Source organism: Lynx canadensis, chromosome B2 (assembly GCF_007474595.2).
Source record: "Lynx canadensis isolate LIC74 chromosome B2, mLynCan4.pri.v2, whole genome shotgun sequence".
Lineage (NCBI taxonomy): Eukaryota > Metazoa > Chordata > Mammalia > Carnivora > Felidae > Lynx > Lynx canadensis.
In genome coordinates, this window is record NC_044307.1 from 122,670,389 (window position 1) to 122,684,944 (window position 14,556).

Consider the following 14,556-nt stretch of genomic DNA (forward strand, 5'->3'; position numbering starts at 1 on the left):
ATTGCACTTCTTTACTTCTTTTTTGGGAGATCTGTGTTGTTGATGTTCTGTGTTTTGTTTTGAGTTCAGCCTAACTGTTCTTTAATTCAGGGGTTATGTGTTTGATCAGCGTCCCCCATGGTTTCCAAGTGTAAGGTCTCAGAACTGCCGCACAGAACCTGTGTTCGCAGCTGGGGTCGAGAGCCTGGGGTCTATAGCCAGTTGCTGCCTTAAGAACATTTGGTGCAAGATGGCCGGCACTGAACTTTGATATGACAGTGTACTTACTGCCTTGTAGAGAAATAAAGCTGTGCCCTTATTTTACTTACTTCTGGCTTCTCTCTTGTGATTGTGGACGATAGTTATACTTTTAAGGAAATGGAGCGAACCCGAAGCACTTTCTTAGGTTAATAATTTGTGCACCATCTGAACCTCAAGTGAAGAAGCCAAGAAAGAAGAACAAGCAAACCAAGTTCAGTAGTTTAGAAAATCATCACGTGCAGAGTGACAGCTGGGAGGAATCTTGCAGAATGTATTAAGGTTCCAGCAGCATGTGCACTGGGATAATGAGGACTGGTACCACAGATGTGGGTGGGGATAGGAGGACCACGGGGTTGGTGCATGCACCTGGGTGGGTAGAGGCCTGAAGGACACTGTCACCTGGAGAGGGGCAGTCACGGAAAGCAGGAGCCCTAGAGAAGAGTCATGACCTTTGAAGACCTCACAGGGAGAGTGCCGAGGGCAATGCTTGACTTTACTTCCATCCCTTCCATCTCTGTCAAGGGTCCTCGTCCACAGAACCAACCAGAAGCTAGAAGGCAAGGGAGCACTTGGATGTAAGGTCAGTCAGCCTCTGAGGACAGAGCCCAAGAACATTGACCTGCTGGGGCAAGGGTAGGGCATTCCAGCCGAGTCACCCATTCGTTTCACCTCCCTGTGTTACAGATGAACCTCTGCTGGCCTCCCTCTCTGCTCACCCTTCTTTTTCCTGTGCTACAATAGCCCTCTCACCTGGACGTCTTACAATTTCCTCTAGTCACTCTTGTCCAACTTAGACTTTGCATTCTCACCTGCACGATGCACTCGGTGTTCTAGAGCCAAGGATTTATTATCCCAATACCAGTCTTTAGGACTATTTAGGAAAAAAAAGAGTAAAAAGACTGTTTAGTATTCTCCAATTGTCTTTTTTTTAATGTTTATTTTTTGGGAAGGCGCCTGGGTGGCTAAGTCAGTGGAACGTCCGACTTCGGCTCAGGTCATGATCTTGTGGTCCATGAGTTCAAGGCCTGCATCAGGCTCTGTGCTGCTTCAGATTCTGGGGAGCCTGCTTCAGATTCTGTATTTCTCTCTTTCTCTGCCCCTCCCCCATGCGCGCGAACACGAATAAACATTTTTTAATTTAAAAAATTAAAAAAATATTTTTGAGAGAAAGGGCATGCAAGCAGGGGAGGGGCAGAGAACGAGGGACAGAGGAGCCAAAGTGGGCTCTGCCCTGACAGCAGCAAGCCGGACGTGGGGCTCGAACTCAAGAACACGAAATCCTTGGGGCGCCTGGGTGGAGCAGTCGGTTAAGCGTCCGACTTCAGCCAGGTCACGATCTCGCGGTCCGTGAGTTCGAGCCCCGCGTCGGGCTCTGGGCTGATGGCTCAGAGCCTGGAGCCTGTTTCCGATTCTGTGTCTCCCTCTCTCTCTGCCCCTCCCCCGTTCATGCTCTGTCTCTCTCTGTCCCAAAAATAAATAAAAACGTTGAAAAAAAATTTTTAAAAAAAAGAACACGAAATCCTGACCTGACTTGAAATCAGGTGCTTAGGCTTAACTGACTGAGCCAGCCAGGCGCCCCCTTTGTCTTTCCGTGAGGTAATAACACATCATCCCTAACACAGTGTTTTTATATTCATGAACTCTCCGAGTATGTTCCAAGTGCTACGATGCCCCTTACTGGCAGTTCAAAGTTGGACAGGTCACTGACCTTTCTGAGACTCTTTTATTCACCTGTGAGATGAGTTCATTCCTACAATGAAGTCTTGTTGAGTAACACGCTATACAAATATTTGTTGTTACATATGCTTTCTGTAATTAAGTAATGCATGCCATCTAGTGTGTCAAATGTTCATCTGACTGGTGATGTGCATTGCTGATTACAGAGTTAAATGCAGAGGTCATATTGTAACTATTAAATTAATGGCAAGAGCGAATTCAGCATTATGCAGAACTGAAACAAATATTTACCATTCTGAGGGGCACCTGGGTAGCTCAGTCGGTTCAACCGTGGCTCAGGTCCTGATCTCATGATTCGTGGGTTCGAGCCCTGTGTCGAGCTCTGTGCTGACAGTTCAGAGCCTGGAGCCTGTTTCAGGTTCCGTCTCCCTCTCTCTCTCTCTGCCCTTCCCCTGCTTGTGCTCCGTCTCTCTGTCTCTAAAATAAATAAACATTAAAAAAAAAAATTTTTACCTTTCCGACAAGTACATGACCTAGTAACTAGAAACTTGAACTAATGAAAAATAGTGCAGATTTAGGTTTTATGTACAAATACTCACACTCGTATAACACCCATTTCATCAGCATCTCTAAGACATTTATTTGTCCGGGCTTTTTGTTTTTAATCATCCTCCTTTCTAAAGCAGAGATTCAGGCAGTAAAATATATGGAAATAACATTTCTTACTACTCAAAGGAAAGGTTGTTCTTTTGAGTTCCTGTGTGTAAAGCTTGTGTCCACATGTGTACATCTGGAGAACAGGAGAGATGCTGAGAAAATTCTGATTTGTCTCCCAGCTGATAATGGGATTAATCGTTCAAGATGAGCCAGAAGTGCAGGGAAAATTTTCTTTGTTTCTTTAGAAATTATAAAATGCTAGGACTGGAAGGGACCTTAGACATCTTAAGGGGCTTCCCCTGTTTGTCACACTTAGAGGCCAACCAACTGATCTGAATTGAATTCAGACTCTGCCTTTTACCAGCTCTATGACTTTATGTAAGTTTTACTTTATCACCCCAAGCTTCATATTATTCATTGTATGTTTTACTTATATAGGACTTTCTTGTGTTAATAATTAGTGCACCAGCTGATACATCTCAATGTTGTTAGGTATTACGAAGATTATCGCATGACAGAGTAAATGCGTTCTTGCATCTTTGTAAAATGTTGCAGTGCCTAATGATTGGGTAAGTCACTGTAATGACTTATGATCAATCAGAGAAAAAAACATGTCGATTACCTAGCAATGGAGAAGGGAAAACCACTGAGGCCCATGTCTCTGATTGTGTTAAATCTAGTCTTCATATTAAAACTAACTTTAAATCTAAGTTATATCCTCTCAAAATATTCCTAACCATTCTGAGATGCCACTAAAAATATGTTTCCCCTTCCTGTACAAATGTTTGTGGGAAATATGGGGGCATATTTTTCCTCAAACTTGTTCGTTTCTAATCTGAAAAAGAAAACCAATAGATAAAATATGATGTGCAGGTCTCTTACACTGCACTTAAAATACTTACACGTTTGTTGCTTTTTTTTTTCTCTAACCTTTGCCATTATAATTTTTTTCCCCCTTATTCTCTATTTTTTAGAGAGCAGAGTTAAAAGGAAGTCAACTAAATGCAAAGCTCTTTTTGGGGGCACCTAGCTGGCTCAGTCAGTAGAGCATGCAACTCTTGATCTCAGGGTTGTGAGTTCAAGCCCCATGTTGGGTATATGGATTACTTAAAAATAAAGGCATTTTTTCAAAATTTTTTAATGTTTATTTTTGAGAGACAGAGAGAGACTGAGCATGAGCTGGGGAGGGACAGAGAGAGAGAGAGAGGGAGAGACAGAATATGAAGCAGGTTCCAGGCTCCGAGCTGTCAGCACAGAGCACAATACAGGGCTCTAACTCATGAGCCGTGAGATCATGACCCGAGCTGAAGTCAGACGCTTAACTGACTGAGCCACCCAGGCGCCCCCAAAATAAAGTCTTTAAAAAAATAAAATGCAAATCCCTTTTTAAAAATAAAGTTGCCTTATATATAATTATATGTAGTAACTTTGGGAACTGCAGCAAGATGAAACTGAACTATACATTTTAAGGAAACTGTATTTTGGTAATAAATAGGCAAGAATTCTTTTTAATTGACATTTAATGTAAATATTCTTGCTGCTGATGTGGAAATTGGGGAGATTGATATTTGCCGTATAGACCATATTTATTCAGTTAGTACCTATTATTTGAGTTGGGATTAGAGTTCAGAACATAGCTGAAAATCCCTGGACAATGGGAGCTTACATTCTGGAGGGAGACAGAGAGGAGTCTGGATAATTACGGTAAGGTTGTAACAAGAGTAAAAGAGACAACAAGAGAGCACTAAATCTAGACTTGGAGGAACAGCACAGCTTCCCACAGAACTGGCATCAAGCAGGACTGATAACACCAAGATAAAACTGGGTAGGAATTGGAGGCGGCGTCAAGGTGAAGGTAGCATCTGAAATTTCCTGGAGGAAAAAGACCCAAATAAAATGACTTGTCTTACTTTAAATTCATGATAGCAAACTGCAAAAGGGGACTCAGGCAATTCTACTACCTGAGGATATTCTCTGGTGAAGTCTTTTTCTCAGCTCAGAACATCAGTGAGAAAGGAGAAGCATCCCATCTCCCCACATCAAAGCCGTCCACAGACCAGCACATGCCAAAGTCCTTTCCTTCCGCCTTAATATGGATGAGCACTCCCAGCTGCAATCAGGGGCCAGCCCTTCCATTCGGCCTCTGCAAGCTTGTATTCTTGTACTTTGTACCCTCCAGGGCCTCATCCTGCAGATAGGATCTTTCTCCTATATCATAATGTCTTCCTCTCTCCTGAATCACTCTTATCACATTAACATGGTCTACATCTCCCAGCAGTAATATCACCATGATACAGCCCCATTTATCTGTTCTTCATCTCAGCAAAACTACTTAAAGGATCTTCTATGGTCATGGGCACCACTTCCTCATGTTGTCTTCTCCAGTGGTCCACACGGTATGAACTTTCATTGCCCCTATTCCACCATGTTTGCCCTTGTCAGTGTCACCAATGGCCTCCACGTTTCCAAATCCTTTGGTCACTTACAGGCCTCATTTCACTTCAGCTATTGGCAGCCTTCTACAGAATTGACACTCCCACTTTCTTGAGCCACTTTCCTTTCTTGGCTCTAGGGTACCACTCTCCCGGTTTCCCTCCTTCCTCACTGGTTTCCTCTAGTTAAAGACCAAAAAGTCAACTAAGTTTAAAAATCTAATTGGCTTTATTCAAACAAATAGAAGGGAGCTCCAAGGAGTTGTGGAAAGTAGAAAGCTTCTATAGGCAGAAATGGGTGCAGGGGGCAGGGGCAGGTTGAGGGGTGGCAGCTGCAAGACAAAGAAGTTATTAGCAAACGTTTCAGGCAAGGTCATCTTCCCTCAGGGGGAGAGGCAGGAGGTCCCCTCAGACAGATAATGCAGAGGACCTTACTGGTGTTGATCAAGAAATCCCAGACTGAATGGTTTAAAATTCCACTCCTGGGAGAGGTTGAAACGGCAATTAGGTTATTAAGTCTTGATCGGGCTTAGCATAAGTGACTCATTTTAGGCCTATTGTTTCTTTTCTTTTTTTTTTCTTTTTTTTTTTTTTTATTTTTGAGAGAGAGACAGAGCACAAGCAGGGGAGGAGCAGAGAGAGAGGGAGACACAGAATGTGAGGCAGGCTTCAGGCTCTGAGCTGTCAGTACAGAGCCTGAGGACACAAGTGAGATCATGACCTGAGCCGAAGTCGGATGCTTAACCAACTGAGCCACCCAGGCTCCCCGAGCCCATTTCTTTTTAACACAGTTTGATACTTTCCTCCTCTTGGCCTCCAAGTGGTCCTTAGCTCCTTCCTCTCCATCATTCTTCCCAAGGGAGTTTGTTACCTATGTTGCTCTAAGTATCATCTTTATCTTTAGCCCTGACCCCCTTCCAGAATTCCAGATTCCTGTATTCTATTCCATATTAACATCCTCCCCACATAAACTTCTTAAATTTAGTATGAACAAAATGAAGCTCATAATCACTCATTGCTTCTATTTTTCTCATTTGAAATCATTCTCATTTGTAGTAATTAGCCCTCATTTCTTCCATTTCTCAAGCCAAAAAAACGTTTTTAAATGTTTATTTTTTTTGAGAGAGAGAGCAAGAGAGAATGCAAGCAGGGGAGGGGCAGAGAAAGAAAATCCCAAGCAGGCTCCACCTTGCAAGGCCCAACATGGGGCTCAAACTCACAAACCGTGAGATCATAACCTGGGCCAAAATCAAGAGTTGGACGCTTAACCGACTAAACCATCCAGGCACGCCTCAGGCTAAAAATTTGAGCGTCATCCTTGATTTCTCCCTTTACCTTATCACCCCTCCTTACACCCAATTGCTCACAGTGACCTGAGTTCTATACCTTGAAATTATGCCACCTTAAATGTGCCACATTTCTTCATTGTCAGTAATGACATTGTTAGTAATGCCACAATGCATATTAAGTGCTCACGGTAGAAGGGAGAGGTAGGGAAGGGTCCTAGCAGAGGGAAAAATAGTGATGTCTGAGAGGTCAGAGTGAGGAAAAAATGAAAGGGAAACTTGGGGGGCCAGGAAAGATATGTGGCCAGAGAGAGAAGCCTATAACCACTCTTCAAGAGTTTGAGTTGTGTCCTTAGAGATAAAGGGAATCATTGCATGTTGAGTGGCTTTAGACAGGGAAATAAGATGATTAATTTATACCTGACTTACATAAATAATTCTGTTCAAATCCCTTTTTTACAGATAGGATAAAATGAAACTTCAGTTTAGCAGAGCCAAATGATTGCAGGGACTAAATTTTATACTCAGCCAGTTGGGTTTTTCATAGTACATTTCCTACTGTGTCTTAATTTCAAAGGAATGTGCTTTAATCCCAGAAAATCCTATTGAGAAATACCTTTTGCTCTGAAGTTAACAAAGACTAATTTCTTTTTTTTTTTATTTTCATAAAGGCTATTTTCACATTTTATAGTATATAAAGAAACTAGTACAGGAAAATTTACATAAAACACTTTTTTCCTTTAAGAGCAGTATCTTTTCAACCAATGATCAATAATTTATCTAAATTATTGTCATTTTCCTTGTCATCTTCAAAAGCCAAATCTTCCATTGAATTTTTAACATATGGTGTAATTCTTGCCCAGTAAGGAACCCTGACAATATTTGTTCTGGAAGGTGTTCTCGGCTTACTTTATATTTATTGTATTTTACTCTGTAATCTAGAATACATTCATGTAGTCCAGTGATTTTCACACTTTTTTGGGCATCAGAAACACACTGTGAACTTGTGTGATTCTTGACCTTACTCTTGGGGATTCTGATTCATAAGTCAGGTGTTGACCTAGGAATATTTTCACAAGCTTCCAGGTAATTCTAATGCAGGTGGTCTGAGGGGACCACACTAGAAACCCTGTCTTAGGACAAACTTTTTTAGTCTCCCAAACCCTGTGCCTTCTTTATTACAATCCCCATGGATTTCAATTCCTGTGGAGCACATAATTCTTCATTAAAATGTACATTGGTCTATAGAATATTAGAAAAATATTAAGCCCATAACTATAAATAAAGTTTCTTAAATCCAGGGAATCATTGTATTACAGATATTGGTAATTAAGGCTGAACTTGGCTGTCAGATCCATCTTTTGTTTAAGTTTTACAATATGTGGCAAAGCATAATTTTACTCACAGTATGTCCAAATCTCTTTAAACATATGGCTCTATTGCATATGACCTATCAAAAGGGAATTAATAGCTCAAAAAGTTTAGTTCATTTACAAAATACAAAAATACCATTTCCATCCAGAAGTCCCTTGTTCTAAACCAGTCTTTAATCAACTTGCCAAATGCTTGTTCAAGTCACTTTACACCTCTCTACTTTGGAATTTCTATTTAAATGGAGGAAGTGTTTAATCTTGTATATAGTTACAAAGCACACAGAGGTTCTCAGATCAAAGACAAATAAAATTCAAAGAAAGCTTCAGTAGCTCAAAGACATTGAAATCTTAAGGACAGAATAGTGAGGTTTTCCTGCTGGAAAGCATCCTCTGAAATGAATTTGTAAATTGACAAATTATCCTTGACTGTGTTTGGGGGCAGATGTAAAGGACAGAGCTGGTGTTGGTTTTCAGTCAGTCACTTCGCTAAAGAATGTAAATCCATCCACCTATAATTTAGTGGTCCCAGATACCTAATTATGGACAGACTCCTCACGTTCCCTCCTTTGGTTAGTTTCCAAGTCAGTGAAGCAGTGACCAAGTGTATAGCCTGCCACACACTGGGATGGTACACGTTGGCTTGGGCAGTAGCCACATGACTTCACTTGGATCATACCAGATCCATTCCCCTCCCCAGTTGCAAATCTGCCCAAATGAGAATACATTAGAAACATGTATCCTGGTTAAACATAGTGAATGGAGGACATGAATTAATGCCACTCCATCGGGAAATTGTACCAAATGACAATGAAGGGGGAAGTAAGGAGCACAAATATAAAAGTCAAAGAGAATAGAAAAGACCAGGTACTATTACTTTTTTGGCAAGAACCTAAATTATTCACGTATTCTACAAATATTTATTGAGCACTTCACATGCCAGGCAGAATTCAAAATTCTACAAATCTGATATATGTAATTTTCAAATTACAGAGCAATATTGTGTTGGATGCCCCCCAAAAGTACCAAGAGAATGGTTTCAGATTTCCTATTTTATTAGCCATATTTCTTTAAGACTAAATGTCTTTATTCATGTTTTAACATTTCTGACATCAGGTGTGTCTTTAACATAGTTTGATTTTTCTTTCTTTGAAAATTGGTATTAAGTCCATAGAGCCCTGTACTTGATGACACCATAAAATAAAGGAAGAGCTTGAAACTTAAAATCAGAAATATCTGAAAAGACTCCCTAATGTTTTAGGGGCACTTGGCTGCTTCAGTCAGTGGAGCATGTGACTTTTGATCTTGTGGGTCGTGAATTCAAGCACCATGTTGGACATAGAGCTTACTTTAAAAAAAAAAAGACTCCCTAACTTTTTACTTATGAATTTTTTCTGAAACCCACAGGGGTTCAGCCTTCACAAATTTTGACCACTTTCCCCAGGCAGATCAGAGCCACATGCTTAACCATGGCTCATGGGTTGATGCATGTCTAAACCATTCCGGGGTGGGAATGTTCTTATACTTTCAGTCTCTAACCCAATACCCAACGTGTGGAAGGTACTTAATACATATTTGGAAAGTCCATGAAAGAATATGAGTTAGCATCCCTGCATCATTATTCATGACCTACCTGTGACAGTGATCAAACACTTCATCTCTCTAGGTCTGTGTTTGCTTAGCTATAAAGTGAGTTTGGATGGGGTGCCCAGGTGGCTCAGTTGGTTAAACATCCGACTCTTGATTTCAGCTCCTGTCATGATCTCAGGATTGTGGGATCGAGCCCCACATTGGGCTCCACACTCAGTGTGGAGCCTGTTTAAGATTCTTTCTCTCTCTCCCTCTCGCTCTCTCCCTCTCTCGCTCTCTCTCTCTCCCATTACCCCCTCCCCCAACTTACACACACTCTGTCTCTAAAATAAAATTTTAAAAAAGCTTAAAAAAATAAAATGAGTTTGGATGAGCTCAGCTATGGACAGACTCCTTCCTGCTCTAGCCATCTCCAAGTAAGTGAAGTCATTAAGCTGCTGCACATGGGAAACTACAGTGGTTTTAGAGGATTTATTTGACAAGTGTATTGTTCATGAAAGCAATGTACTTGATAACTGCTGTCTGGATTATGTCTCCTCCTAACGCATATGTTGAAGTCCTAACCCTCAACGCTTCAGAATGTGACTATATGTGGAATAAGGACCTATAAATGGGGGCATAAGGTAAAAATGGGGGTAATAAGGTAAAAATGGGGTCATATATATAACTGTGATGTCCTTATATCCTTCTAAGAAAGGGAGATTAGGACACAGACGCACAGAGTGACCATGTGAAGACATAGGAAGAAGATGGCCATCTACAAATCAAGGACAGAGGTCTTAAAAGAAACAAATGCTGCCAACAGCTGGATCTCAGGCTTCTAGCCTCCAAAATTATGAGAAAATAAATTGCTGTTGGTTAAGACACCCAGTATGGTACTTTGATATGATAGCCTTAGCAAACTGTACAATAACATTGGCTAATCACCAGTTGTACAAGAAGAGAAAAAAGTTTCTACAGTTTGGGGCTTCTCCCATTTCTGTTCCCAAACCTCCCAACTGCTGCTTAAATGGGAGTCCTTCTATTCCAAGGAATTCAGCAATGCTCTGTTGTGTCACCTAAAAGCCTCTTGATATAGGGAAGCCCTCTTTGTGTCTTATAGCTAATTCGTATAACTTCACTAGAGTCAGCTAACCAGCTGTATCATCATGCAAAAATCTTAAGTCTACTCTCTAGCACTCTTACTAAAAATGCATATCATAGAGCAGGGGGTGGCAAATTATGACCCCTGGCCAAATCTGGCCCACTGCCTGTTTTAACACATACAAGAACATAGCCACGCCTTTTCGTTTGCACATTGTGGCTGATTTCCCACTACCGTGGCAGAGTTGAACAGTTGCAAGAGAGGCCACATGGCCTGCAAAATCTAAAATATTTATTATCAGGCCCTTTACAGGAAAAGTCTGTGACCCTCGTCCTTGAGGAAAAGTAACCGAAAGTCACAATAGCAGTTCTATTTCTAGTGGTGAAGATAATGGATTGTGCTTTAGTTAGACTAATTGAGTTTCTGATTTCTCCATTTCCTGGGCCCTTTTGTTGGCTACATGCCATGACTGCTTTTGTTTGGGAGTTGAGAACATCTAGTAGGTTAAACCGTATACAACTGCCAACATTTGACAGATTTTGACCTACAAATATGGCAGCTTCATGTGACTCAGCCCAAGACTTCAGCCTCCTTCAGCATTCTCACTTTCCATTCCCCATTCCCTTTGTAGACTTCCAACTCCCTCAATGGTTCTCAACCTTGGCTACATACTCGATTCACCTGGAGAGCTTTTAAAACATTAATGCCTAGGCCATACACTGAACCAGTTGAAGCAGACTCTGGGGGAGGAGCCCAGCATTGGGTATTTTGGATGTGCCCCAGGTGATTCTAACGAGCGGTCAGGCTTGAGCATCCCTGAGCTACAAAGAGCTTTGACAATATCTCAGTGCTGGGTGTCATGGACTCCTTCTACCTAGACAGAAGAATGTGGGCAATTGTAATAAATGATTGGCATAGCCACTACTGCAAACCTAAGTCTGCATCAGTCAGCTGAAGAGCTTGTGAAATCCCAGATGGAAGGGCTCACCTCGAGAGTTTCTGATTCTGTAGGCCTGGGATAGGGTCCAAGAATTTGCATTTCTAACAAGGTCCCAGTTGATGTTGATGATACTTGCTCAGTATTTGCACTTTGAGAACCATTGTTCTATTAGTGTCTTCCATGGGCACAGTGCCTCACTCAGAGTAAGGCTTTCGTGAATGTTTGTTGAACAGAAATGAGAGAATTGTTGCAAAAGGGAAACCTAGTGACTTCTTTTTTGCTAGAAGCTAACCATATGGTAGTGAATGAGATAAGCAGCCTCTGTCTTCATGGAACTTATGTTCTAGGGAAAAACACAACACTTCAGGGATGACAAAAAATATTAAAACAGTAATTTGAAAAGATATATGCAACCCTATGTTTATTGCAGTATTATTTACAATAGCCAAATTGTGGAAGCAACTCAAGTGTCCATCGACAGATGAATGGCTAAAGATGTTGTTATATGTACAATGGAATATTACTTAGCCATATAAAGAATGAAATCTTGCCATTTGCAACAACATGGAGGGATCCAGAGAGTATAATGCTAACCAAAATAAGTCAGTCAGAGAAAGACAAATACCATATATAGTATTATTCACTTATATGTGGAATTTAAGAAACAAAACAAATGAACAAAGAAAAAAAAAGATACAAATGAAACAGAACAAATATAGAGAACAAATTGATGGTTACCAGAGGGGAGGTGGGTGTGGGATGAATGAAATAGGTGGAAAAAAAATGCCTGAAAAAAAAAAACACAACAAAACAGCTTCAAGGGTAAATATAACTATTACAAAAGAAAAACATAGAATGCTATTATAGCATATAGAACTCCCCTATTCTCATGGTTCCTGATCCTCTGAGAAGCCCCTTTTAAATGCGATGTTGCTAAATTTTATCATCACTAGGTTATCTGGAATCTAAGAATAGAATACTCTTTTGGATAATACATAGATGATGAGGGGAGAGAGAGAGGGAGGCAGGGAGGGAAAGAAAGAGAAGGGTGAAGGAAAAGGCAGAGAGAGACAGGGAAGGGGAGGGGAGGGAGGGAGGGAGAGACAGAGACAGAGAGATAGAGAAAGAATTAGAATAGAAGAAAGCTGGCTGATAGATAGAAAAGCAAAAAGTGTGTTTGACCAGAAGTCAGAACTGTGTTCCTACTTTGGTCGTATTACCACCTGTATTAGTCAACTTGGGCTTCCATAACAAAATACCACAGACTAGACAACCTAACAGAAATTTATTTTCTCAGTCTGGAGATGAGAAGTCTGAGATTAAGGTGACACCTTGGTCAGGAGCTAGGAATGTTCTCTTCCTAGACTGTAAATGGCCACCTTCTCACTGTGTCCTTACATGGCCTTTCTGTGGTGGCAAGAAATTCATCTACCTCTGCCTCTTCTCATAAGGCCACCAATTCTGTCAGATTAGGACCCCATCCTTATGACCTCATTTAACCTTCATTACCTCCTAAAAACCCTGTCTCCAAATACAGTCACACTGGGGGTTAGGGCTTCAATATAGGAAATTTGAGGGGACATAATCCAGTTCATTGAAACCACTGCTTATAAACGTAGGCTTACTTAATCAACTAAAAATTACATTGCCGCTAATATATCTAAGATCCTAACGTTCACTAGCAGGAAGGACACGGAGGAGTGATTGAAGATTTTGTGGCTCATTCTTCTCCTCTCACACGCATATAGCTTTTGGAATGCTGGGACACCTCAGAATGAGGGCAGGTCTTCATTTTCAGTGACTTGAGCTGTGAAGGCTGCAAACACCAAGGGCGCATCTAGATTCGGGCCTTGTGGAAGACCAGACATCTGTCTGGAATATCATGGCAGTTGTGATGGCCCAACTACTCCAAGTAGTTTTCCATCCCAATGGCTCAGTTGCTATTCTCGTCCAGCCACTCTGGTTCTACAGTGCTTCCCACAACATGCGTTCCCCGCAAGCCCCTTGTTCACCTCTCCTACAATGGTTATAGCCTTATATCATCTCCATAACCAGTTAGGATGACACGAGTGTTTTCATCCTGGGCTTAATGTTTTAATCCTTTCCTACATCTACAATCCTTTTTTCTTTTTTCTTTTTTTTTTTTTTTTTGCTTAGAATAATTACTTCAAGTTTTATTTAATAAAACAAATCAGTCCAATAGTTCCAAGATACAAAATTAACCAGTTATGAATGAAAACAGCACACAAATCAATCCTTCCTCAGGGGAACAGTCTCCTCCCTGGTGCCCTCATTGGTCGCAGTGCAGATTCTGAGTGCATCCCCAGTGTACATGTCCCTCTCAGCCGCTGAAATGAAGACATCTTTCACAAGCCACGTGGCTCTGTCCAAGGACAGTGCTCCACATTCTGCATGTTCTTAAAACCAACCTGGTTGTCAAGCAGGGGCTGTAGCAAGGCCTCCAGCCTTGAACGAGTCCCTCTGGTAGGACCCTACTGGGCCAAAGCTGTACACAGCTCCTTTCCCGTCTTCAGTCCCCCGATGATGTTGTAAACATAATATGGAAAGAAGCGACTTGAATAGAGGATTGTAGACAGCATTGCAGCAATCGCCCCTGTAGTCATGGTCTTGTTATTGGAATGCTTATACATCTTTAGTCTTACTTCAATAATCTTTGTAAGACAAAATCTTTGTAAGACAGTCTCCATGAAATCTGCTGCATCCAATGACTGTTTTGTCTGTTAATCTGTAACACTTGGAGCTGCCCCGCATTTTTCAAGCTGCATTTTTAACGAAATCCGTGAATAATGGGCTACACCAGTGCGCCTGGCTCTTGATTTCGGGGTTGTGACTTTGAGCCCCACAAGGGGGGTAGAGTTTACTTTTAAAAAATAATGTGCTACACCAATAAGAGACTTGGGTGGAGCAGAATTTTTCCTTGCTCTTCATACAGCAAGACAATTGCCTAAATTCCTCCAAAATTCTCTCTTTCCGCGCCTCTAATTTCACCCCTTTTACTGCTCTCTGGGTAAGTGGTAACATAGCGTAAACATCTGCTAATCCCCAAACACAGTGGTTGTGGTTTTAGCAATGAGAGGAAGAGTCACTGGGGTTTTACTTACTGGAGAAACTCCCAGCAGCCAGTCAAGCAGCCATAGAATTTCCCCCACCCAATTTAAGAAAGCTAACAGTGTACATTGGAGTTCGTGGGGTTCCCAACACCATAAATTCCCAATCCATTGGCAAGAATGTTTTCTTTTGGTTCAATACTTGTATCAAG

General features: G+C 41.4%; 1 pseudogene; it reads right to left on the bottom strand.

Moving 5' to 3' along the window:
- Window positions 1-13,526: 13,526 nt before the first annotated feature.
- On the bottom strand, window positions 13,527-14,093 carry LOC115513438 (annotated as a pseudogene).
- Between the last annotated feature and the right edge of the window lie 463 nt (window positions 14,094-14,556).